We start from the raw sequence: 25,000 nt of genomic DNA, 5'->3' as shown, positions 1-25,000 counted from the left end.
ATAGTGGTAAAGAGATTCCACAACAGAATAACTGCTATCCCAGGGTATCTATGTGTAAGAAAACACGCAAAAGTCAGTTGAGAAAGTGAATTTTGGGCTAACTATTCCTGAACATGTTCTAACCTTTTTCACAGATGGGCAGAGAGCACTGAAATTTCCCAAATGTTCCTACAGTCAAGCTACTATCAGCTATAATCTCTTGGTTCTCAGTATAAATGACTCCCTAGAGATGAGTTAGAGACAAGAGGAACTGGCCATTATAAGGCCATTAATGCAAGCTGTGGGGTAAAATAGTGAAACTACATTATAACCAATACAAATAAAAAGCCGAGAAGAGTTTGTCATTGACATTTAGTGAAACTGATGTCACTGTGCTTATATTTTCATTAAATATTTATATTAAATCCAGAGCATGTTACTATTGCTATGAGGCTTTATTGATTGTGCTTTTAAATTTCCAAGACTATTTGTTGTCCTGTATAATAAAATACTAAATAAAGCTGTAGTCACTTTAGAAATGACATTTTACAGAATTACTTATAAGTGAAGAAAGCAGAACTTCTCATACATGCATAGAATAAATTTAACAGTGTTTGAATGATATACTTTTCTTACATAATCAAAGATAGCTGAGATGATTTAGAAATTGGCAATGTCATGGTCGAGCAGGACCTTTGACTTATCTTCACATAGATGTAACTGGTAACAGAAACGAGCCAGGGGCTCCTCCTAAGTCCATGTGACCCCCGAGGTACAGATCCTCAAACAGCCTTAAGAGTGAAAATAAATTGGCTTATCTGGGCCAACTGTAGGGTCTTAAACACCCAAAAGGAAAGTATAACCAAAGATTAAAGGAGTTGATATAATTTTTTAAGAGTCCATATGTATAGCTAAAGGCAACATACGAGAAACAATGCAGGACAGGAGATACATTCCTTTGAGTTGTTGGCCAGGGAGGCCCAAGAGATTCCCAGACAGTAACCCAGCATAGAACTTGGAAAATGAACAGCAGACCCCAATCTTATCTAAAGGAATATTGACAACTGATTGCTGCTACATGAGGAACAGCCGATCTTCCTAAAACAAGGATCTCTAGATAGGCTGACTAGATTCAGCAGATAGACAAGCACTGGGGAACAGCTGGGGTGCTGACAACACAGTGGACAGTAAGAAGGATGACAAAGTATATGGGCTCAAGTTAGAAGGGTGTAGGGTGCCATTTGAGAAGTGGATATATAGATAAATAAGATTATTTAGGATGTTGTATATGATATACACACAAAAAAATCAACAGATAAAAAAATGAGTTATAGTTGAGGAGTAAGCATAAAATTTACTTCATGTTAATTAGTAGAGGTGATAAACATTACCATTGAAATTGACCTGATGACTTTATATCCATACTCAGGTGGCAAGGGTCCGAGTGTAATAGACTATGCTCAGGTGGCAAGGGTCCAAGTGTAATAGACTATGCTCAGGTGGCAAGGGTCCGAGTGTAATAGACTATGACTAGTAATAATAAGATACACACAGATTAGAGATACATGTGCCAACATCTCACTGTCAGTAGCAAAAACAATGAGTCTTTCTGCAAGGAACAATATATTCTAAAATGAAATGGAGATCTTTTTTAAAGGTTAAAAACTCATTCAATTTTATGGCTTACTGGGTTTATACTGAGGTCAATACTGTATAACTGTATTAATTCAAATGTGAACCTAAAAATTTACAGCCACTTTTGAAAGAGATGTATCTTTGCTCTGGAAATTGTTATTGACTATGTTAAAGCTGTAATGAAATGCTTTTTCTAATCATGTGGTTATTAAATAAAAAATATTTTCAGAGTGCATTAAAACAAAATCCACATATATTGGTCTATAATGAATGTATTTTAAATGTAAACATATAAAGTCAGTAGTGAAAGATGAAAAAAAAAAAAAGAAATTGGCAATGTGGGTAATTAGGAAAATATCTATCAGTGGGGCAGAGGAAAAGCTCTGTGAGTACATGTGTGTGCTATGTACCCATGTCCAGATGTGCTGTAGAGAGGAAAAGCCTGAAACTATAGACGATTGAGAGGAACAACTTTAAAAAACAGATCTGGGGCTAGAGAGGTGGCTCAGTGGTTAAGAGAACTTGCTGTCCTTCCAGAGGATCTGCATTTGATTCCCAGAGTCTTCATGGCAACTAACAACCAACCATCCATAACTCTAGTTCTGGGGATCTGACACCCTCTTTTGGCCTCTGTGGGCATTATATACACATGGTGCAACATACTGTTATACATAAAATAAAAATAATGAAGAAAATATTTTTAAATTATTTTTATTCTATGTGTATGAGTGTATTGCCTGCATGTATGTGAGTGTACCCATGTTGTGCAATGCCGCAGAGGTCAGAAGAGGGTGTCAGACTCCCCTGAAACTGGAGTTAAGGACAGTTTGTAGCCGCAGTGTGGGTGCTGGGAATTGAACCTGGTCCTCTGCAAGAGTAGTTAGTGCTCTTAACCACTGAGCCATCTATCCAGCCCCGAAAGAAAATTTTTTTTTTTTTTAAAAACAGATACAACTACTGTGTCTACAAAATTTTACCAAGTGAACTCAACTGTTGTTTCATCGAGCTAGTCATGGAATAAAATGATTGAGGAACCAAGTAGCTATTATGGTATCATGCACAAATGTCTAGAATTTTAAGCATTTATTAAATCCAATGTTAATATTCCCCCAGCACTCTGTAAAATATACAAATGAAATAATGAGATTACTTGTGAAAGTTCATATTCATTTAATAACTTTTATAAAAATGACATTTTGATTTAATAATAGCCATAAGCTGAATTTATAATTTTAGATTTCCCTATTCAATCTGAGATTCAGATCATTTTGGTTAGCACTAAACACTAGGTACTGAAAATAATTTGAATAAACTACTATGGTTAATGTAATGGCATCTTTTTAAAAGTTAGGACTGAAAAATGACCTGTATACATACAAATGTTTTAAGTTTAAGTAGCTATTTCCAGATATTGCATAACTATCAAAATATATAAGTCAGGCAAGATGCCTGTAATCTCAGCACTTGGGAGGCTGAGGAAGAATAATAGCAAGTTTGAGGCCAGCCTGGGATATACAGTGGAATTCTGTCTCCAGCAAACTGAAAGGCACTACTCTCAAGTTGACTGTTAGCATTTTGGGCATCCTGTAACTTTAGATAAGGGCTTGATCTCTTACATAGTGTCTCCTAAGTGTCCCAAGTCCCTGGGAAGATTCAGGAATTACCCTCACTGATTGCTTTTTATGCCTTCACTCTATTTCCAATATCTGGCTTATTTGTGTCTACCTTTTGTGGCTTTATTCAAACACAAACTTATGGAAGTCTCAAATTCCCAGTAAAGAGGAATAACAGTTATAATGTATTATTAAAATATAAGCACATAGAAACCACATTTTACAAAATAACTGTGAAGTTATAGTCCATTGAATTTTCAGAAAGGTTTAATATTCATAGATTTTTTTTTAGTTGTGTCACTACCCTATATAAAAATATATCTGAATTTAGGTATAAGTGCTGAGAAAAATTTCAGATAAATCTCTGCAGTATCCCTATAACTTATTATCTGAAATTAATTTACTTATATATAAAATAGTATTTCTAAAAAATGAGTTCCATTGTAAACGCAAATCTTCGTCCTCAAAACATGGCTTCCAGTTCCTTCTCCAATCCTGACTCAGCTATGCTTACCCATTAATCCACACAAAGAGTCTGGAATTCCCTTCCACTTTATATCCTATACCTAGTCACATGCTACTGATATTTAAAGACTAATTCATATAGCACTAACTCCCTACAGACATTTAGATCCATTCAAATTATACTTCTATTTGAACTCTCTGAAGCACTTTTAAAATTGATTATCCTGATATTCTTAACCATAGAAAATTAAAACAGTATCAAGCATGAGGATGTTCTATTTAAAGTTTCTGTTTCACAGACCAGAGGACAGGCCTTTTAAAGTATATGAATACAGGCATGGCAGACTTAACACACATTTTAGCCTCTGGAATATTTCATGGAAACTTCTTATTTCTGCTATCCTACACTGTTTTTTTGTTTTTTTTTTAAAGGTTTTATCTACTATTTTTATGTGTATGAGTGTACTGTGTGCATGTATGTAAGTGCACCCATGTCATCCAATGCCCACAGAGTTCAGAAGAGTGTCAAATTCCCCTGGAACTGGAGTGATGGACAGTTGTTATCTGCTGGGTAGGTGCTTGGAATTGAACCTGAGTCTTCTGCAAGAGCAGTGAGTGTTCTTAACTGTTAAGCTGTCTCTTCAACCCCCTGTCCTACACTGTTTTAACCACACTAATCACTTCATCGCTTAACTCTTCCTAGTGGTCGTTGTGCCTTTTCTTGTGGACTAGATCATGAAGCTCATAGATTAGGACACTACCCATAGCAAGTGCCCAGTCAACACATGCTGAATTAAGAAAATATGCTGTTTGTTTGATTGATTTTGGAGGAATCATATTTTCTTGGAATCTTTTCTAATCAGAATTAGTGAAGAAACTATCAGAACTGGAAAGAGGGACCTGGAGAGACGGTTCAGTGGTTAAGAGCACTGGCTGCTCTTGCAGAGAACCTGGGTTTGGATCCCAAATATCCACATGACCACTAGCAGCCATCTGTAACTGCAGCTCCAGGGAATCTGACACCCTCTTCTGGCCTCCATAGGCGTTGCACAATACTGGTGAAATTACATGCATGAAGGCAAAACACTCATACACATAAAATAAAAATAAATATTTTTTTTTACTCTTCTACAGTCCCGGTGTGCCTTCACCTATGTCCTAATTGAACTTCTAAAGATAAAAGTCACAGTCTGGGAAGTTAAAAAAAAAAAAAAGAAAAAAAGAAAGAAGGGAAGAAAGAAAGAAAGGAAATAAATAGTACTGTAATAAGTAAATTGATATAATCCTCAAACTATATAATTAGATCTTAGAATATAAATTTGAAATACTGTATGTCTGCTATAAGTTTGAACCTGAGTCTTCTGCAGAGCAGTTAGTGTTCTTAACTGTTAAGCCATCTCTCCAACCCCCTGTTTTACATGGTTTTAACCACACTAATCACTTTGTTTACTGACAAAACTGTACTACAAAACTTCAACAACAATGTGAAATTTGCCACTGTTCCTACAATATGAGTTTGCTACTTACTCCTTTTTCAAATTCTCCGACCTATATAAAGTCTTTCAATGTAATCGTGTTACTTCTTTAAAAAAAGGAAAGCTAATAAAATATTTTTAAGGAAAGAAGAACTGGGAAGATATAAATATATATCTCCCTTTATGGCTATAGTATTGCCCTGCTAATTTAAAAAATTCAAATCAAAATCTGATTATTTCTACTCAGTTGAAGATCTGATTGTCACCAACATAATGTGTAAGAAAGAACCAAGAAGTTGCAGGAGAAATTTCGGCATTCCAGGTAACAGAACTGTTTAGAAGTTATGGCTTCTATGCTTATAGGCGGGTGGGATGTGTTCCAACAACAAAAAATATTTATCATGTTTGTTCTAATATCAGCATATTATTATCTCAAATCATTCATTTTCTTATTGGGTACTCCATATGATCCATGCATGGATTCACTTGCATGCTGTGTGCCAACTGAATACATTGGCACGTTTTTGTATGTTGCAGGATGAGTAGAAAATTAGTTTCTTCTGTGACTATTACTGATATTCTCTTCTTGCCCCTATCACAGGGACACTTGATTTGCTCCTGAAAATACCTCAGTGTGTATTTTTGTAGTGTCCATTTCTAAGGACTTCAAAGTATCATGAGCTGTACCCTGCAGGAGACCAAAGATTGCTTCTAGGTAAAATGCTCTACTCAATCTTATAAAAAGTCTGTGACAGTTCAAGTAAAACAAAAAACCCTGCATCTCACACCCCAATGCTTCACAACAAACCGTCAGCTCAGGTGGAGTCATCTGAAAGATATTAATGGCAAAGCAGTAACTCAGCACAATACATTTTATGTATATAGTATTTTGGTGAACTTAGAAAGTTTGGTAGCATAAAGTAATACGGACCAATTTAGTCATCTCATTTATAATCATCAGCTGTGCAGCAGTGGCTAGGTAGTTATGAATATAGCGGGCTCTGGGATACAGCTTGTGTTTGAAGCTGGTATCTTTTTCTATTAGGTCTGTGACCTTGGAGAAACCATTGTATCATACTGATCCTGTTTCTTTACTCATAAACAAGAGCCACCAAAGTATCTACTTTTTACAGTTGCTGTCAGAGTTAAGTGATCAATAAATATATATAGTTATGGTATAATTGAAAGCTTATATCTTTTATGAAAGAAGATATGTCACAAATACAAAAGTTAAGCATCATATTAGTTCTATTTTCTGTAAAGAAGATTTTGGTCCCTCTTCTCACAGTGAAGTTTTTATGACTATCTCAGAAAAGCCATAAAATAAAAATAAATGTGCCACACATTTCAGATGCCAGGTGTTAGTGTTACTAAACCAATAATAATGAGCTATCTTTCCTTAAAAGCATAAATAAACAAAATAATATAATCTATTATTAGAGTTATTCAAAAGAATTACTAATTAACACATTCCTGAATGCTAAAATGCTAAGCCTAAAGCCCATGTCATGTTTCAGGTCATGATATATCACATAGAAAGCTAATTTCAAAGAAGAGAAGCCAGCATTGACATGCACTGTTCAGAGAGCTTCTGAATTTATTCTCCTCAGCCATCCATCACAGGGCACATCATTAGCTTGTCATTAAAATCATTATCATACATGAATTGAATGGCCAGGGCTTGTATCACATGTGCTGTGCACATTGACACTTATGTAATACACATTTAGCTAGAGAAACCTGGAATAGATTAAAATTGACTAAAAATGTTAATTTTAAGAAAAATGCATAAATTTATATACAAATATATGTATATATCTATGTCTGTTGAAAAATAAGTTTTTCTCCTAGAAATTCCTTTATGCTGTAGATTGAGTCACGTCCCCTGTATCTGTGAGCGTTTCAAAACTTCAATTTCACTTCATCAAGGAAAGCCAATAGCAGTATCAGTATGTCCCTTTGCCAATAATAAATTTAACAAGGCTTTATTGAATATCTTCCATGTATAAAGTAATGTGAGGTTTTTAATATCTTTCTATGAACTAGTAGTCTACAATGGGAGAAATGTATATTCAAAATTCCCAATCTTTTCCAGGCATAAAGAGCCTAAGAGAAGCAACAATTAATATAAGTTCATAGGTGGAAGAGATTATTTACCTCTGAAAATTAGCTCACTCAATTAAAATACATAGACATTCTTAATGGGATTCAGTAAAGTTAGTAAAGCAAGGTCAACTTAAGATGGACATGAGAGAAATTGTTGACCATCCTCATTATAAAACTCTTCCTGAAGTTGGAGATTTGGCATTCATCATACCTAGACCCTTACTGATTAAAAATGTTTCTACTGCTTCCATGTGCTTCAGGCTTTAAGGTGTCTTGTGCACTAAACTTCAGCTTTGAAATATCCCATAATAATAAATAAATGCATGTTATTTCAAATAAGCACACTATAGCAGTTTATAGCAATACAATAGGTGATGATATTTGAAACACTGAAGATTTACTTTTAAAAAAATTTATTTTAAAAGGTTTTAAAAAGCTGTATTGAAAGGCTTCTTCTAATAATGTGATTATTAAGTAATTTTTTAAAAAGCTATTTGGGCTTACTGGTTGTCTTTGTTCTATTTATGATATCTTAAATAAAGAATATTCTGTGGGCTTATTTGTAACATATCCTCAGGTAGGAGTCTAAGTTGTCTAGATTTGATCCTCTTCCTAGCCATTTTTTTAAATCTATTATGTGCCTACTGTGTGCCTGGTGTTTGCATTATTAGAGACAAAGGCACAAATCTTGGGCATGAAAGAGTGCAAGTGTAACAAGGTCAGTCTTGGTAATCACTTATACAGAGTCTCTCAAAACCTGGGAAACTATATCATGAACTTTTGAATGGATATCAAAGTAACTTCAACTTCGACTCTTAAGTCAATTATTTATTGAATTAATAATGGATATTTCCTCAAAATAGAATATAGTATTGTGCTATGCTTCAAAAGTCATTCTTTCTGTGAAGTAGACTTCAAATTCAACTACTCCATTTTAGATCACTATGTACAAGGTTACCATGCCAACATTACAGTTATCCTTGAATAAAAAGCCTGACTCTTAATTTTGGTTTTAAGAGTGGGCCTGAACTCCAAGGGCAAGTGTTCCCCCAGATGTCTCCTGGAACTAAGCCACTAAGTGAACTCTAGTCCTAGCCTCACCCATACTTTTATTCAAAACCGTTTCTCTAACATCAATTTTGGAGACCTGTAAGCTTGGATCCACCCTTAGCTTATCTGACAATCTTGCCTTTTCATCCCTAGGCCTAAACCATTTTCTGTATACAATGTCAAGTATTCTTCTCAGTCTTCATTGTTTTCAGTGAAGATGCACTGCCTTTCAGCCCTTTGCCTTGTTAGTTCTCAAGCTTATGTACATTCATTCACTGTTTTAGGTGGAGCAGCAAATTGAGGTTCTGGAGGATCAAGGGCAGGTACCTAGGTCATAAGAACACATGGCTCAGTGAATTTGTTTGGAGTAGATTTTTGGTTACAAAATTAATTAAAAGTCATTTATACAGTCTCTGTCCATTTTATAAAAGTTATTCCTACAACTATGTTGCATTTATTGCCTCACAATTTGATATAATTTATATTTCAGGGAATGAATTAGAATAATGGGAACTATTCTTTAAATAATTGTAGAAGAATTATTCTTTAAATAATAGTAGAAGAAAAATCAATTAGTTGTAGAGATGTATAATGTCTGCTCTTATTTCCTGACAATGTCAGAAACTAAAATTAAAGTACTTCTGGAAAGATAAAAGTTACCTCTTGTTATAAATGAGGAAAAATAAAGCCTTCAATAAACATTATGTATATATACTAGAAGAGGCAGGGACAGTTGTTCATGTTTTCATAATTTTTCAGTCTCATAGAAGAAGTAAAACTAATACTCAAGCAAACATGATACAACACAGTGATGGATGTCATAGAACAGAAAGTGCTATGGATGAGGAAGCAAACAATATGAATGATTTCTATTCTATGACAAAAGGAGATGGTTCTTTAGGTAAGCTTTGCAATACCTGATACATAGAAAAGAGAAAGGACACTCGGAATGGAAATTGGAAAAAGAGACCCTTAGATGCATTAGGAAAGTCATAAGGGGGGAGGGATTGATAATAATAAAAAGTTAATAAAAAGTTAGTGGAACAGGATCCAACAGTGAAGGGCTTTGAGCTGCATTGTAGGAAGTGTAAATCTGTGCTCATTCAGCTGAAGGGTTATTGAAGATATTTGCGTAGAAAACTAAAAAGCTTGAAGTTTTAGAATGATTGTTTGCAATGAATAAACTGAGTGTGGGACAGTGGACGTACAGATTCCAGTTAGGAGCTATCTAACAACGTGATAAGGTGATGAGAGCTAGCGTAAAGGTAGGAGGATTAGAAATGGCAGGAAAAGACAGGAATTTAGGCTATAGGCTGTGGAGTAAAAGGTTTTGCATTTATTGCTCTTAAACTTACATGCATGTGAAATATTTCGCTTTTGTACTCTACCAAAGAGATAGGAACAGTTTTTTCTAACTCTCATCTGATTCTGATGCATTTTAATGTAGTTTTGGTTTTAAATGTTCAGAGAGGAGTGGGAGTGAATGCAGAAGGCTTGGACACTAGGAATGAAGGTGACAGACACTGAAAATGAAATTCACCCAGGTGTGTGTTCCAGACAGCAGAGGCATCAATGGTCGCAATAATATTGACTCCTGCTCTCTGGGAAATTACTTATCTCTAATTTTCAGTGTGTGTTCTTCTGCCACTTTAAGGAAAATAAATATTTTAGAGTGAGTATTTCAATAAAAGTACATCCAAATTTGCTAATTTCTCCAGTGAAAAGATATCTGTTTCCATAGAGTAGTAGCAAAAAGTGTTTCCATTTAAACAAAAAGTAATTTAAATGCATTTAATTTTAACTGATAACCTAAAAAAAATGTATATTTATGGGGTTACAATACATGTATACATTGTACAATATTCAAATCATTTAAAACATATATTTATGCTCAGATATGTACTACTTCTTTATGGTAAAACCATCCTAAATTCTTTCTTCTAGTTTTTAAAAAAGTATGTACATTCTAATCATCAATAGTCACTCTGCTGTTCAATAAAATACCAGAATGTCATTTAAGAAACTAAGCCTTTAAAAAAGTATGTAACATATACCCTTGAAGGTTTTGCTAAGTGTCTCCCCATTTTTTTCAATCTTATCTTATTATTTTAGAGCGCAACTAACTCTAAGACATGTCTCCCAAACTCATTTCCATTCTTTTGTAGAGGTGTTCCCTTCTAGATGTACTGGGCCATGCTAAGGAACATAAGAATTATCTGTGCTCAGAATGAGACCCATGGTTTAATCACCTCCCCACTCTTTTTCTGTGTCTACCTAAACACCAAATTGAAACACTTGAAATTGTAATGTAAGAAGGCAAGAGTCAAGTATCAATAATTTCCATAAAGCTCAATCTAGAAACCTATTTCGTACTAAGCCTAAATGATAACTATATCCTTCGTGAAGTCATTTTGATTCCCTATGTGCACTGAAAACTTTCTTCATCCCTTGTTTCTTATTTCTACAATGACCTAAGGTTTCAGTGGTTGGAAAACATCTACCAGTTTCTAGGTTTCTAGGGAGGTATGCCTCATATAATAAGTGCTTAATACATGCTTCTGCAACAAATGATTGAAACTGAACCATTCTACATGTCCTATTTGAAGGAAGTGCAAAGTAGCAGTTGATTTTGTATTCTAGTTAATCACTCAGCTTTACAGCTACCCTCAGTAAAAGTATATTTTCAAACCACCAAGGACCAGTTATGTGAATACCCAGACTTGTTGCCTAAAAGAATGTGTTGCTCCTTTTGTTGTGAAAATTATCAGTACCTAAGGCATCTGTGAAAGGCAGAAGAAATGCTAATGTTTGCCTACACCCTAAAGGAGAGGTCTATTACAAGGAGAAAGCTTATCTTTTTAGATTGTGGTCACACAGCCTACCCCCAAAAGAACGTAGATGTACTCACTTTCTCTTTATTCCAGACTAAGTAAAAGGTCCTACAAACTTCCTAGTTTTCATTAGAATCAGAAAGTTCTATGAATAAAGTTTTCTTAACTGAAATTTGCAAAACACAGTTAAGTAAATAGATGGCAGACCAGAAATGCAGTAGTGCTTTCTCATTTTTACTTATTTTGATATTATCAAGTTCAATGATTAAGTATTTATATGTTTTCATGGCTTATGAGAGACTCAGTGACACAATGCAAATTTGATCAGGACTTTGATCTTTATTAGTACCTGAAGCTTGGCTTGAGAGCTGGGGTACAGCTCAGTAGTAGAAGGCTAACTCCTGCATATACAAGCCTTGGGCTCATTAACCAGCACCTCACACAATCACTTTATGCCAATCAATAAATCAATCTGTTTGTCTAGCTATCTACATGTAGTACATACATACATGCATATGTATTGAAGCTACTGAGAGAATTTGAAGTCTTAAAATGCATGATTTATGGAGCTGGAGCGATGGCTCAGTGTTAAGAGCACTGACTGCTCTTACAGAGGACCAGGGTTTGATTCCCAGCACCCACACGGTGTCTAACTACTGTTTGTAACTCCAATACCAGGGAATACAATGCCTTCTTCTGACCTCCACAGACATTGTATGACATGGGTGCACTTACACACATGCATGCAATACACTCATACACATAAAATAAAAATAAATAAAATTTAAAAATGCATGATGATGACAATAAATGTAAAGAAAAAACTTACAATTCATGAATCATCTACAATATGATAATTTCAGTAAGATTAATTTTTTCAAAGATTTATAAGTCAGACTAAATGTTTCACCAGACTGTGATTGTTCTTACCTGGCTCACTCATTATAAGTGATTTCCCTATTACTTTTATTCACATGCCCTAGTTATTTGAGAACATTTTCAACACATTTAACATAGCGTATCTACTAAAAGAATAATAATCATCTTTTTATAAAGAAATAAAATACATCTTCTTAAAAGTCATAACATTTTTAATCCTTTCCCTTCTCCTAACACACCTGAAGTGTAGAACATGCTCCTGTCCCATAATGAAGCCTCATTCTTCCAGAAACATTACTCTTCAGATGATATTCAGATAGTTATACTCAGAAATTGTATTGGAATTTACTTCCATTAAATTTAATTTGAATTTTTTAACTTACATAAGGTGTAAAACTCTAACAGATAATATTTTCTGACATACAAATTCTCCTTTGCCCCTTATTTATGGTTATATCCTAATTGCTGAATATTAACATTTTAATTATATATATATTTTTTTCTTTTTTATTGAATTTTTGCCAATTTCAGACAATATATTTTGATTGTATTTAGATCCCCTCTCCTACTTGCACCTCCTTACAACTCCCTGCCCAATTTCATGTACTCTATAATATATATTATTGTTCTCTATTTTATATGTACACACACACACACACATTAAGACCTATAGAGTCAAATTTGTGTCCAAATGTCCTTCAGTGTGGGTTCATCTATTGGAACCTCGTTCACAAAGAGTCTCACCCTTAAAAGAGACTGACTCTCCCCTTCCCAGCAGTCATTGGTTTCCAACAGTTCCTCAGGCAGGTTGGGGTTTCTTACCCACTTCTCTGTGTCCCTGTGTCTCTCTGGGGTTTTGTCTGGCTTCAGCTTACGTAGGACTTGTGTATGCTGTCACCATTTCTGTGAGCTTATATGAGTAACTGCCCAGCTGTCTGGAAAACTGTTTCCTTGTGGTCATCCACCACCTCTCGCTTTTATAATCTTTCTGCCACTTCTTCCACAATGATCCCTGAGCCTTTGGAGGCAGAAGTTTGACACAGGTGTCCAATTCAGTCTGCAGCCTCTTATTCTCTGCATGTTGGCCAGTTTTGGGTTTCTGTGTTAATCAGCATCTGCAGCATAAGAGAGCTTCTCTGGTGAAGAGTTGAGAGATGCATTAATACCAGGTCTAGGAACATGAGGCTAGACAGGCTACAGGTCAAGGGGAGAGCCTAATGCTATTATTTTGCTAAATATATATAATAATTTTTAAAAATTTTATTATTTTTATTTTATGTATATGACTGTGTTGCCTGCATGTATGTAAGTGAACCATGTCGTGCAATGCTGCAGCGATCAGTAGAGGGCTTCAGATTCCCCTGGAACTGGATTTAAGGTCCATTTGTAGCCGCCATGTGGGCGCTGGGATTCAAACCTGGGTCCTCTGCAAGAGCAGTCAGTGCTCTTAACTTCTGAGCCATCTCTCCAGCCCAAAATAGATATAATATTAAAGTGACTTCTGATGACTTATTGTTATAGCCATAGACTGATGCATTTCTTGATTCTCACCAGAGAAGCTTCCTTTTGCAGCAGATGGTGATTATTAATATTTTAAAATAACAAAAAAATAACAAAAAAAGATTTAGATTTGCAATGGGCACATGTTGTCTATTGATTTTCATAGGTTCTTAATTGTTTTATAAAATTTCATCAAAAAGATTCTATTTAAAAGAAAATGCCAGGGTAAGATGGGATGTTCTTTTAACTAACTACAATTTTTACTTGGCTCTTGCACAGGCTGTTGAATGAGTGAAGATAGCCATTAATACATAGGCAATTTAAATGACCAAAGTATATTAATGAGCACTTTGTAATTATCATATTGTTTAAATAAACTTCTCTTCAAATAGTTCCATTTTGCAAAGTCAAAAATTCTGTATAAATGTTTTTAATGCATAAAATTTGAAAACATAAATACAAAATTCTTTAAGACAGAAATATTTCATTCAATGAAGGCAACTTTTTTGTGTTTGCTTATTTTGAGTAGCTAAATTCTATTGACTAGATTGTTGGAAGATACAAACACATGAAAAAGAAAATATTAAAAGGAAAAAGAAAAAAAATAGAAGTTGTTTTTTCCCAAAGATGAAAGTTTCACAGAAAAACAGATAAAAATAATTGATGGTCATTTAGAAAGCATATGAAAAATGGAAATTATAGACCTTTGATTTTGTTAATTTCTGACTAGTAGATATATAAGGAAATGATATCATTATATTTAGAATTCGATAGTAGATTCATAAAAATTGCAAGTTTAGCTATATCCATTTATCTAGCCTGGTTCAAATGAGAAATGATTCTTTTTACAGAAAAATTATCATTTTCATATTTAGAAGTATGGTTTATTTAACATATTATAGAAATATACTGAAATTAGAAGTCAAATTAAAATTTTGAATAAAATGTTTACTTTTTAAAAGAAAGAAGAAAGAAAATTTTTATTTTTTAAAATTAGAGCTGCTCTTAGACTAATGGAATAAGCTTATTTTTTTGGTCATAAAGAATTTATTTCATTTACTTAACATTTTATTATTTCAAAATAGTAATCTAGCATTTCTTAATAATGGGTAGACTTTCACACTATCAACTTAAGCACATTTTAGAGGAAACCCTTAATCCTCCAATGCAGAGGAGGAATGAGGACATCATTACATCCTCATTACATCAACCAAGAAATTATAAAACAGAGTTTTACTAATACACTTTTAACTTTTTTAAAATTTCTTATCTTACTATACTGTTTACTATCTTTTTTATTAAAATAATACTTATGCAGAATGTCTAGTGATGAATTGTTTAAGCTTTATTGTATTTTGAATAAGTTTGCATAGAGCTATTCCCACTGGAGCAGAAACATCACTCCAGTCCTACAGAAATAGAAATTCTCCTCTTTATCCTTTGATGAAAACAAAATTTCTTCTTGAAAGTAATACATGACTATGGAAGAGTGATTCAAAGCTAGGAGTGAACCCATGATCCTTTATTCTCTATATACTGTGAAATTTGCTTTATTTTAGGTATAAGTAGAAAATATCCTACTAACTTCTTACATCTGTTGTTCCTACCTAGACATAAGTACATAATTAACAAATCCTTTTTTCATTTAACAATATGGCCATTTCATGTTTGATTGCAATATATTATCATTTTTAGATAATTATTATGAAAGATTCCCCTCTAAGACATATTTCCATTAATAATGATGTCATTTATTCTTCTATCCTACATATCAATTATCTGACTCTATCGTGGGGTTCCAAATCAATTAAAGTCAATACATGTTCTAAGAAATATAACAAAAAACCTGGCTTAAGGTTATAAAATATGTTTGCAAATATCACGCATATACTTCAAGATTTCTCTAAGATTTTCTGCTTTTACCTTTAGCACTGTATTGAAATTTGTTCATATTTATGGAACATTGTTGAAATAAACTGGATTTTACATGATTTACTGTCAAATGATTTCATATATTTTTTCTGAGGCACCTATAAAGAAAATATATTCAAGATTTACCAGACCAGTTCTATTTATAAAAGTATAGTACTGACCAAAATGGGTATGATTTCATATACAGACATATATATACGTAATTTCTTTGCTCATTGAGAAGTACAAGCACCCAATCTCTGAGTCAATTTAGTTGCCTACAGAGATGCACTGGTACCTTTCCATTTTGTGCTTCTTGCTCAGATAGTTTCAATAAACATTCAAGCATAGGTCTAATGAGCCTTTCATTTCTTATCTGTTATCTAGAGAAATAAAAGCCTGAATCACATCTTGACACCCAGAAAGCAAATGCTTTGCTCCAGTTCCAACCCTGCTTTGGACCACCTGACCAAAACCAGTATTATTGCCTTATGGGGTATATATCCCAGTTTCTCTCTAATTTAATATGACCACTTGGATTCTGACTTGTTGGAGGTCTTGATCTCACAGTCCTGTAGTCAGGCCCATGTCTGTACCTGTCCCAGTGGGAGCTGGCTCATCTACTTGCCCCCACTTTTGCCTATTTTCCCATTGCAAACGACCCCTGTAGGAATGTTGCTCACTCTCAGCTTGCTCTTGATGAAGCTATCTCCTAAAGTATCTTTGAAAGCACTGCTCTCCCCCTGAGCTTTGTAAGGTGCATGTCGCCAGGACTGTCTAGTCTTTGGAACTATTCCTTTGCTCAGATTAAACTACTGAGCTGAATCAAACTCCAATTTTCTCCTAATCCTATCCTAGTTATTCTCAGTTCCGAACATGAGAATGGAATAGGATATAAAAATATTTACCTTCTTTTCTGAATCTAGTCTATCACCTTCTCTGATTTGCTAATTACCAAAAGGGACCCTAGCTTTAACATTTCAGGGTAAGCTTACCAAAGTAAGGTAACAGAGTAACGACTAACTGCTTATACTCTTGCCTTTAAATATTTAATTGATGTAACTACAAGACTGAAAAGCAATCTCAGGAACATTCATTTCCACTAGTTGTCTTAAACTATTTGATCATCTGTTGCTTATATAAATTATACTAATGCTTACAAATATTAGTTAATTTGATCCTAATGATAGCTACTGCTTATGAAATGCAGTAACCCTTTGATTTAAACTGCTTTTAATGTTGAAAAAGTAATCAAAATTTATGGAAATGGTAAATTTCTAATTTTTTTAAAGGAGTCAAATGTATCCACTTTCTGAGTTCTTTGTCAGAGGGTGAAATTAAAATTCTATTTGGGTGTGTGAATTCTTTGTTCTTTTCTATGATCCAGAAGTAGGAAAACTTAATATTCAAGTGATATTCATTCTTTCATCATTTAGTCTATGGTTGTTTGACCTTAGAGAACATTCCTAAGGCTCTACTAGTGTCATAGCAAATAAAAATGCATTGTCTAACAAAGTATCTTCTCTAGATATAAAACAGAAGTAAGCTGCAGTGTTGTCAGCTACAGTTGTCTGACACACTTTGCCTAAATTGTGGGATTTCACACCATGGATGTCAGATAGTATCTGTAAAGTTCTATAAAAGATCTTTCTAAACCCTATAGGAACCCACAAAGTCCCACAATTGGCACGGTGGGGATAGCACACATTTTAACAGAAGATACTATACCTCTGGTAGGTTCTTTTTATTAAGAAGAACTAGAATGAGTTGTAAGTACCACATACAGGGACTGGAATAATATCAAAAAGAACAGCAGCCATTGATCCAAACTTACAGCACTTTACAAAGATGATGAGATGATAAAGAGCGGGCATCATCATGAGTTCTGCACAATCACTTTGGAAAGACATCTCAAAGCTAACTAGCAAAGTTAATGAAAAATTTTAGACATTATATAAAAGTGGAATTAAATCAGAACAAAAATTACAAGAGACCCAGAAAGATTAGAGGGAAAAAATTTAGTGATTGAAAAACTGTTAATGAGAGAATCTGTGACAACATGTACAAAGCCAGAAAGTACTTTTCTGTTTAGAACTTCATAATGTAACATAAAAGGCCAAAACAGTAGCAAAAATAATAAAGACTTTAGAGGAGCAAAAACAATGAGAGAGAGTCTGCCACTGGCATGGATTGTCCATGCTTTCAACTGTTTTCCTCAAATGCAGAGCCACTGCATTTTCAAATGCTCTTGTCATATAGAGAGAGCTAATGTCTGTAGGGATTTTATATGAAATATTACCAACCAAAAGACTTGGATCTGCCGGTTCTGCATATGCCTTCACATAGTGATTTAAATTTTAAAGAAAAAGAATAATAACAGAGAAGAAGGCAACGTTAAATAGTTGAATTTTGTGTTTTATGACAAATCATCATTTAGATTCTCAACACTATTTTTAAAAATGGGGGCCTGGTGGTTCCATTTAAGTATCTTTGCGACTGTTATTGACAAAAGAGAGTGAAGTATAATATATTAGAGTAATTTCACTACTTCTTGAGGCTCTCAAGGAGGAAAATATCCAATCAAGATGTCTGTGAAATGTGAGGTACAGTTTGGGAGCATGTGGAATACACATTTGATATGCTAATCAGAGGGGTAAACATGATCTCCATTGCAATCCTCTCCTAACATAGCACTCTTTTCCTATGATATTTTCTGCTTCTTGACCCTAAATGTTTGACTTCTAAGGACACAACGAATTTTTTCTAACCTTACATGCAACATGTTAACACTCTCTATAGAACATTATTAACTCTCAGACTTCAAGCATTTACTTTTATAGGAGTGAGAAAATAATAATCGCTTGGCACCAATATAGAGTATTTGACATCAAAGATAAGAAAGTTTAGAAATAACAGGTAAAAATGATCTGAAAATTCAACAGTAGGATATTTTAATAATCAGAAAGGAGAACCCCATGAAAATGGGCAGCTTTGTGCATAAAGCCCTCAATACAAAACCAGCTTCAGGAGAACATACAGTTTGAATCCCTAGATATAAAACTTGAAAATATAAAAATGAGAATCTCATATAAGATTTTACAAAAGAAATAAAAAGACAAATCTGAACTAACACATCGAGAATGGTGAGAAACAATGGTTTATTAAAGAAGCAACAAAGGAGTTGTATTAAATGCAGCGAGTGCATCAGTAAATTCTACTTTTAGCCTCATACTAGAAGGGATGTGGATGGATTCTATCATTATGAGTTCAGAACTCTAGTCCAAATATTTTCTTCTCTTTTAAGTCTAACAAATGGGAGATGACAATAAGTTTAAATCATTTCTGCCAAAACACAATATCAACCTAAATTTTATAACAGTTTTAAAGAAGTATATGTTCGTATAAAATACAAAATTAAATGATTTGTCTATAATCTGGTAGAACTTTTGAACCCAAAACATACGGAAGAGGGTTTGATTTGGAGGCACACAAGGGAACAGTGCTATAAATTGTATGCTAGTCGGCTCAAACTCAGATAGTAAGGGGAGGAGGAGGGGAGGTTATACAAGGAACCTTGGGGATAAAGGGGAAGAAAGACCTCAAGAGAGGTGAGACCATAGGAGAAGAGTATTGTTAAGGAAGAAATGGGAAAATGGGGGACTTTAAATGGTCAAACCATGGTGGAAGGGTTAGACAATGCAAGAGATAAATAATGCCTAGCTAGTTTAAAAAAAAAATCAGAGGGAACCTTATTAGTCCAACAACTTACTGACAAATTATACATACCACTAGCTCAAGGAACATAATAATGTCTAGTCAAGGTTTATCTGAGAACCTTTGGTCTTTGCCCAAGCTTTACCTACATAGCACATGGTAATAAAAGTACCAGACTTGTGGAACTAACCTTCTTGGATGTTTAACAGCCATACTTTGAGGCCTATACTAATTTGGTCAGAGGGACATAAAGGACAGTTTTTGCTCCTTGCCCTCCAAGGTCGACTAAGTTCCAGGGGACTATGGACAATTTCTCAAAATGTCCTGTAACTGTGATGAGTCACCTGTCCTCTTGATCAAGGAGGCCATGGAGACCCCACCAGATGGACTTGAACCAGGGTGCAGTCTACAAAGAGGAGGGTCAACACAGAGGAAACATTTCCTCCATGCTTCCAAGTAAAGCCATCCACAGTCGAGCAGGACCTTTGATTTATCATCACGTAGATGGAACTGGTAAAAGAAAGGAGCCAGGGGCTTCTAAGCCCATGTGACCCCTGAGAAACAGATCTTCGAAGAGCCTTAAGAGTAAAAGTAAATTGATTTATCTGGGACAACTGCATGGTCTTAAACACCCAAAAGGTAAGTATAACCAAAGATTGAAGGGATCAATGTAATTCTTTAAGCAACCATGTGTATAGCTAAAGGCTACATAACAGGAAATAATGCCAGACAGGAGATTACCTTCCTTTGAGTTGTTGGCCAGGGTGGCCCAAGAGACTCCCAGGATAGAACTGGGAAAATAAACAGCAGATCCCAATATTATCTAAAGGAATATTGACAGCTGATTGCTGCTAGATGAGGAAGAGCTGATCATCATAAAACAAGGAGCCTTCATACTTAGTCTTACAATGGATGGTCCTATGACTTTTTATGAAGTACTAGAAAATAGAGATCTAAAATATATAAAATGACAAAGGAGACAGATCAATTGGTAAAGTGTCTGCTATCCCATCATGAGGACCTGAGTTTGGATCTCCAAATTTCTTTGAGCCCTCACAGAAACGAAAATGACAGCTATCTAGTTTTCTAAAATCTCATTCGTTATTTCTTCTTTAGGGGTCTGGCAAAAATCCTGGATTTCATTCTTGTAGGTATTACTTTGTGAAGTTAATGCTATTTCCAATTAACTGACATCTACAACTTGATTCTTCATAAAAAGTACCATACATTTATTGAATGCTTACTTGCTACAGCAGGATGTGCCTATAATAAAAACAAACAACAAACAAAAAATGGCCATTAACCTAGGGATATCTTCAGAATGAACATGCATGTCTACACCCAAATACACACAATGATAGATCAAATAGTGGTCTAAAGAGTCAGTCTTTTGGAAGCATGAAGCTGAGCTTAGGTTCTGACAGAAAAAATGAGCTGGGAAATCCTTCTAGTAAAAGGACCACTAACTAAGAAAGAGAATTTATGTAAGAGAAAGTGGACACAAAGTAGAAAGAAGAAAGAATGGAAAAGCAAAGAATTTAAAGCAAAAATTAATGAACTTGTTTGGCAAAATGGAAGAATGGAGTTAGAACAGGAAATGTGGAATGTGGAGGGTGATTTAGTATCTGCAAAAATTTACAACTGCCAACCCATATTAATTTCTTTTTTCTGATGCTTTAGAACATCTCTACCAACCTCGAGTACACCTCTACATTCTACAATATCAATTTTACTCCTATAGAGTTGAATAAAATGTCTGAACAATGTTTCAGGTGAAATTTTAAACTCCCAGAATCTTGGAATATTTAAGTTCTTGGCTTTCATAAGCAGAATTCTGAATTGACCATTTCCCCCTTTTGACCCTGTACTCTATTTCACTGGGACTTTTAGAGCAACCAGTTTTTCTCACTTTCCTCTTTGTCCCTAATTTTCAGTCCATTGCCTTATTCTCCTGCTTGTTTTCACAATTCTTCTTGGATCTTCAGTTCCTTGCTTTCTAGTCCTAGTTTTTTCATTTAAACCACATACTATGGGCAGCACAGTCTGCAAAAATTAATCTTCTGCCTCCAGCTCTTCTAATTAAAAGGCATTTTTTTAATGTTTACAAAAACTTTATTGAGAATTTCATATATGTATATAAGGTGTTTTGATCTAATCCATGCCCACTCCCTCCCCTCCAACAATCCCCCCTCTGAAGAGGTAACCCTAAACTCTTTTAAGGATTAGATACACGCTCCCAAATACTTTGGACATTTTTGGCCTTTGGAACAGAATATGTTGCTAATAGGCCCAAGGACTTTTTGACTTTTAGCCAAGAAACTGGCTACATTTCTTTTGGGTCTTTTTATCCTAACTGTCTAGCCAACTCTTACCTCCTATTCTTATCACACCATCCTCTGAAGGGGTTACCCAAATTGCCAATAGGGAATAGGGATGACAACCACTCTGGTTTCTTCTATGCTGAACAGGGATGCAGGGGATCACTGCTGTTATGGCATGGTGCGTTCTGTATTATTTCAGAGAGCACACTTCCAAAAGCAGGACACCGATTGTATCAAATCTCAGCTTGGACTGTATTGACTACAAAACACCATGGCATGGTATTTAAGTCACTCGGTAGGATGGTCCTATCTCTTTATATTCTAAATTCTATATCTGCTTATGTATTCTAAATTCCTGTCAATTCCAGTTATCCCAGTGTTCTAGGGTTATGATTTCCTAAATCTAGGTTGGAATTGTTTTCTGTTTGAATTGTGCATTGCCTACAACCTTGTGTAACATTTTCTTATCCATTGATTCTGAGTAATGAGCTCCCTAAAATACATTTCACTTTTACTGAAATGCTTACTTCATGCATTAATTGAGAAGGTAGGAGGAAAAGGAAAAATATTGTCTTAGAAAAGAATCTATAAATTCATGGACAGAAAGTATAATAATAAAAATGAAAAATTTGTTTTATATTGTTTATAACCTCATTTAAGATTACAATGAGATATTACAACAGTGTGTCAATCAGTGCCTGGGTACATAGCACTATGAGACATGGGAGGTGATCATTATACTCAAGGCACTCCATTTATTTGTGAGAATGTTTTGAGGTAGGTGTTGGTATGACTTACTTCATTGTCAGCTGAAAAAGGCAAGAAAAGAAATCTTAGGTTACTTGCCCATTCCCCAGATACTGAGTGCTGAGTCTGGGATGGATCACTGATAGTCTGGCACTAGAACCCTTTTACTGACACCATTGGGCGTCACTGCTTCTCATTTATATCAGCAAAATCTACTTTTTCCAAAATGGTATTTTGTATAAATTCACTTCAAAAAAGATAAATATGTTACAAAAATGTTTAATAAAGTAGTTTTTTCCTTTCTCTTTAATTTCTAAAATATTTTGAACTGTATTCAATTATAAGAAACAAATCTTAATTGAGAGAATCAGGTTGACATTTTCCTTTGCTTCATAATGAACAAAAATGGCTTAAGAGTCTTTAAATCTAGGCATCTTAGAAGTATAAATATGAAGCTGGATAGAATTGGAAAATAGTCCATTAATATTTGACATTTAATATACAAAAGTTAACTTAGCAGTAGAAACAAAGTATCAGTGTAAACATTTTGCAAGATAATTATAAACTTGACCTTAATTTATATTACTTAGCAGAAGAGAAGATTTGGGCTTCCTCTAATTTTTATCTTTTCTGAAATTTATTTCCAACAATCAAAGGGAAGTTTGCTTTCATTTATGAATAAATGCAGGTATTTTTCATATATGCTACTTTATGTATTTTTCATATATGCTACTTTAGGTCAATTCAACATATATAATGTGTTGACTTTGAGCATTTTAATTTTATAAACCCCTAAAGGCAGTATATCAAGCATTTAATATATTGATCTAAATATTATTTTGTACATACTGAGATAGTTCATGATTAAACTTAACTAAATTCATAAAATGAGAAATCAGAATGAGCTGTTGCCAAGTGAAAAAGAGTATGAGCACACAGTATCCTTATTTTAGCCCAATTATTATTTCAGGTTCTAAAATACAATGTTTAATAAATGATTTTATTAAGTCATTAATTTTTTAATTTTAATTTCACACTGGACAATGACCCTTGTTAAAGCACTTCTTTCTCTTATCTCCTTATGTATGGTTTGTAGCAGTCTACACACCGCACAGGAGGAAGGGGAGGTGCGTCCACAGCTTCTACAGTGCATTTATGAAGGCTTTTCATTTCTCTGAAATAGGTTCTTTCTTTAAAGGAGGAAAACAGGATCTAACTCTTGTTTTGTGTTTAAATATTAAGGATTCTTTTAGTGTTTTATATGGGATGGGAACATTAGCACAGTCAGGAGAACAACTCAAAGTAAAAGGCCTCCAGCTACCATGGCATGCATGACAGGACAACGCAGGATGTAAAAACTTTTGTCTCATTGCTCACTTTCCTTTCTAAGAGTACAGCCACTCTCAAGAGCATATATTCACATTCTTTCTACTTCAAGTTTTATTACTTCTTTTGTATTATTTAATACATTTAAAGACACTTCCAAAAGACAAATTTTTCCATTTTGGAAAAGTAATGGTTTGGAACCTGAAGAAACACATTAACGTTCACACTGTGTTTTTTTTTTTTTTTTTCAAAGATGATAGAGTGAAAGTACTATAATGCAATTAGGCATACATTCGCAAAGACCCTAATGTTTCAAATAGCCTACGATACTTTAAAAACCAACAAAATAATATCTTGTGAAAGGTCAAATGAAAATGGGCACACATGAAGGTTATATATCCTTTCAGGTCTTTCACTAAATACTTAATGAAAAAAGAATGAAAGAGAGAGAGAGAAACAGAGAGAGAGACAAGAGAGGGATGAGAGAGAGAGAGAGAGAGAGAAAGAGAGAGAGAGAGCAAGAGAGCCCAGCATGATGGATTATGCCTGTAATCCCAGAAGCTCTAGCAGGCTGAGGCAGGAGAACCATTGTTGAGGGTTAGGGTAGCCTGTCTACAGTGTGAGATGTTGCCTTAAAAACAAAACAGAATGAAACAAAATAACAACAAAGGAAAATATAAAACTGAGAAAGAGGACTAATCTTACCTCAATACTTGAAGCTACCAGCTTGGTGCTTACTCTACGATGCAGCCACATAATTTACAACTCATCCTAACACTGAACAGCACACGCACTTCATTATTCAGCTGTAATTATTTCCCCAGGAATTCTCATTTCTTCCAGGGTCAGTACTTTTTAGTAAACAAGGAACTGATATCCTGACGCTATTGAATAAGACCTGGCATTTTAAAAGTGTCATACACATTTCTGAAATCCACAATACATCAATTTTTAATACTGCTACTCTCTCAGCTCCATTAAAAAGATGGTAGGAGAAAGATTTTAGAGTAATTAATGATATAGTTAGCTGCTAAATATTAATAGGAATCGTAGTCTTGCATAAAATATAACATATAAACCTTGCCAATACAGACGCACCAGTAATTAAACTTGAATATGTAATTACACTGATTTATAAGACAGGCAAAAAGTTACACTTTACTAGCTTCTATGTAAACTGTGGTTAACAGTTAAACTTTGTATTTTACGGTTTGTAAAAAGGGGCAATGTCTTGACTACAGTTCATAAATGGTTTAGAGACTTGTAATAGTAGTAAAAAATATGACAACTTATCCCATCGTGAATAATCTTACTGCACCATACAAACCAAACCCATAAGATGCAGATACATGAGAGAAACTACTTTATGCCCAATGGGAAATCTATAGTACTTAGAATTTGAAGAAGACTACTAACAACACTAATTATAGGGCATTTGAGAGAATCTG

At 34.4% G+C, this 25,000-nt stretch overlaps 1 protein-coding gene across 1 annotated transcript in view; it reads right to left on the bottom strand.

Annotated features, from left to right (window-relative positions):
- Foxp2 (forkhead box P2) overlaps positions 1-25,000 on the bottom strand; it is a 648,199-nt gene that overhangs the window by 5,947 nt on the left and 617,252 nt on the right. The gene's annotated exons all lie outside the window — the stretch shown is intronic.

Source organism: Nannospalax galili, unplaced genomic scaffold (genome assembly GCF_000622305.1).
Source record: "Nannospalax galili isolate Female #2095 unplaced genomic scaffold, S.galili_v1.0 scaffold794, whole genome shotgun sequence".
NCBI lineage: Eukaryota > Metazoa > Chordata > Mammalia > Rodentia > Spalacidae > Nannospalax > Nannospalax galili.
This window is presented reverse-complemented; position numbering and strand designations above follow the sequence as displayed.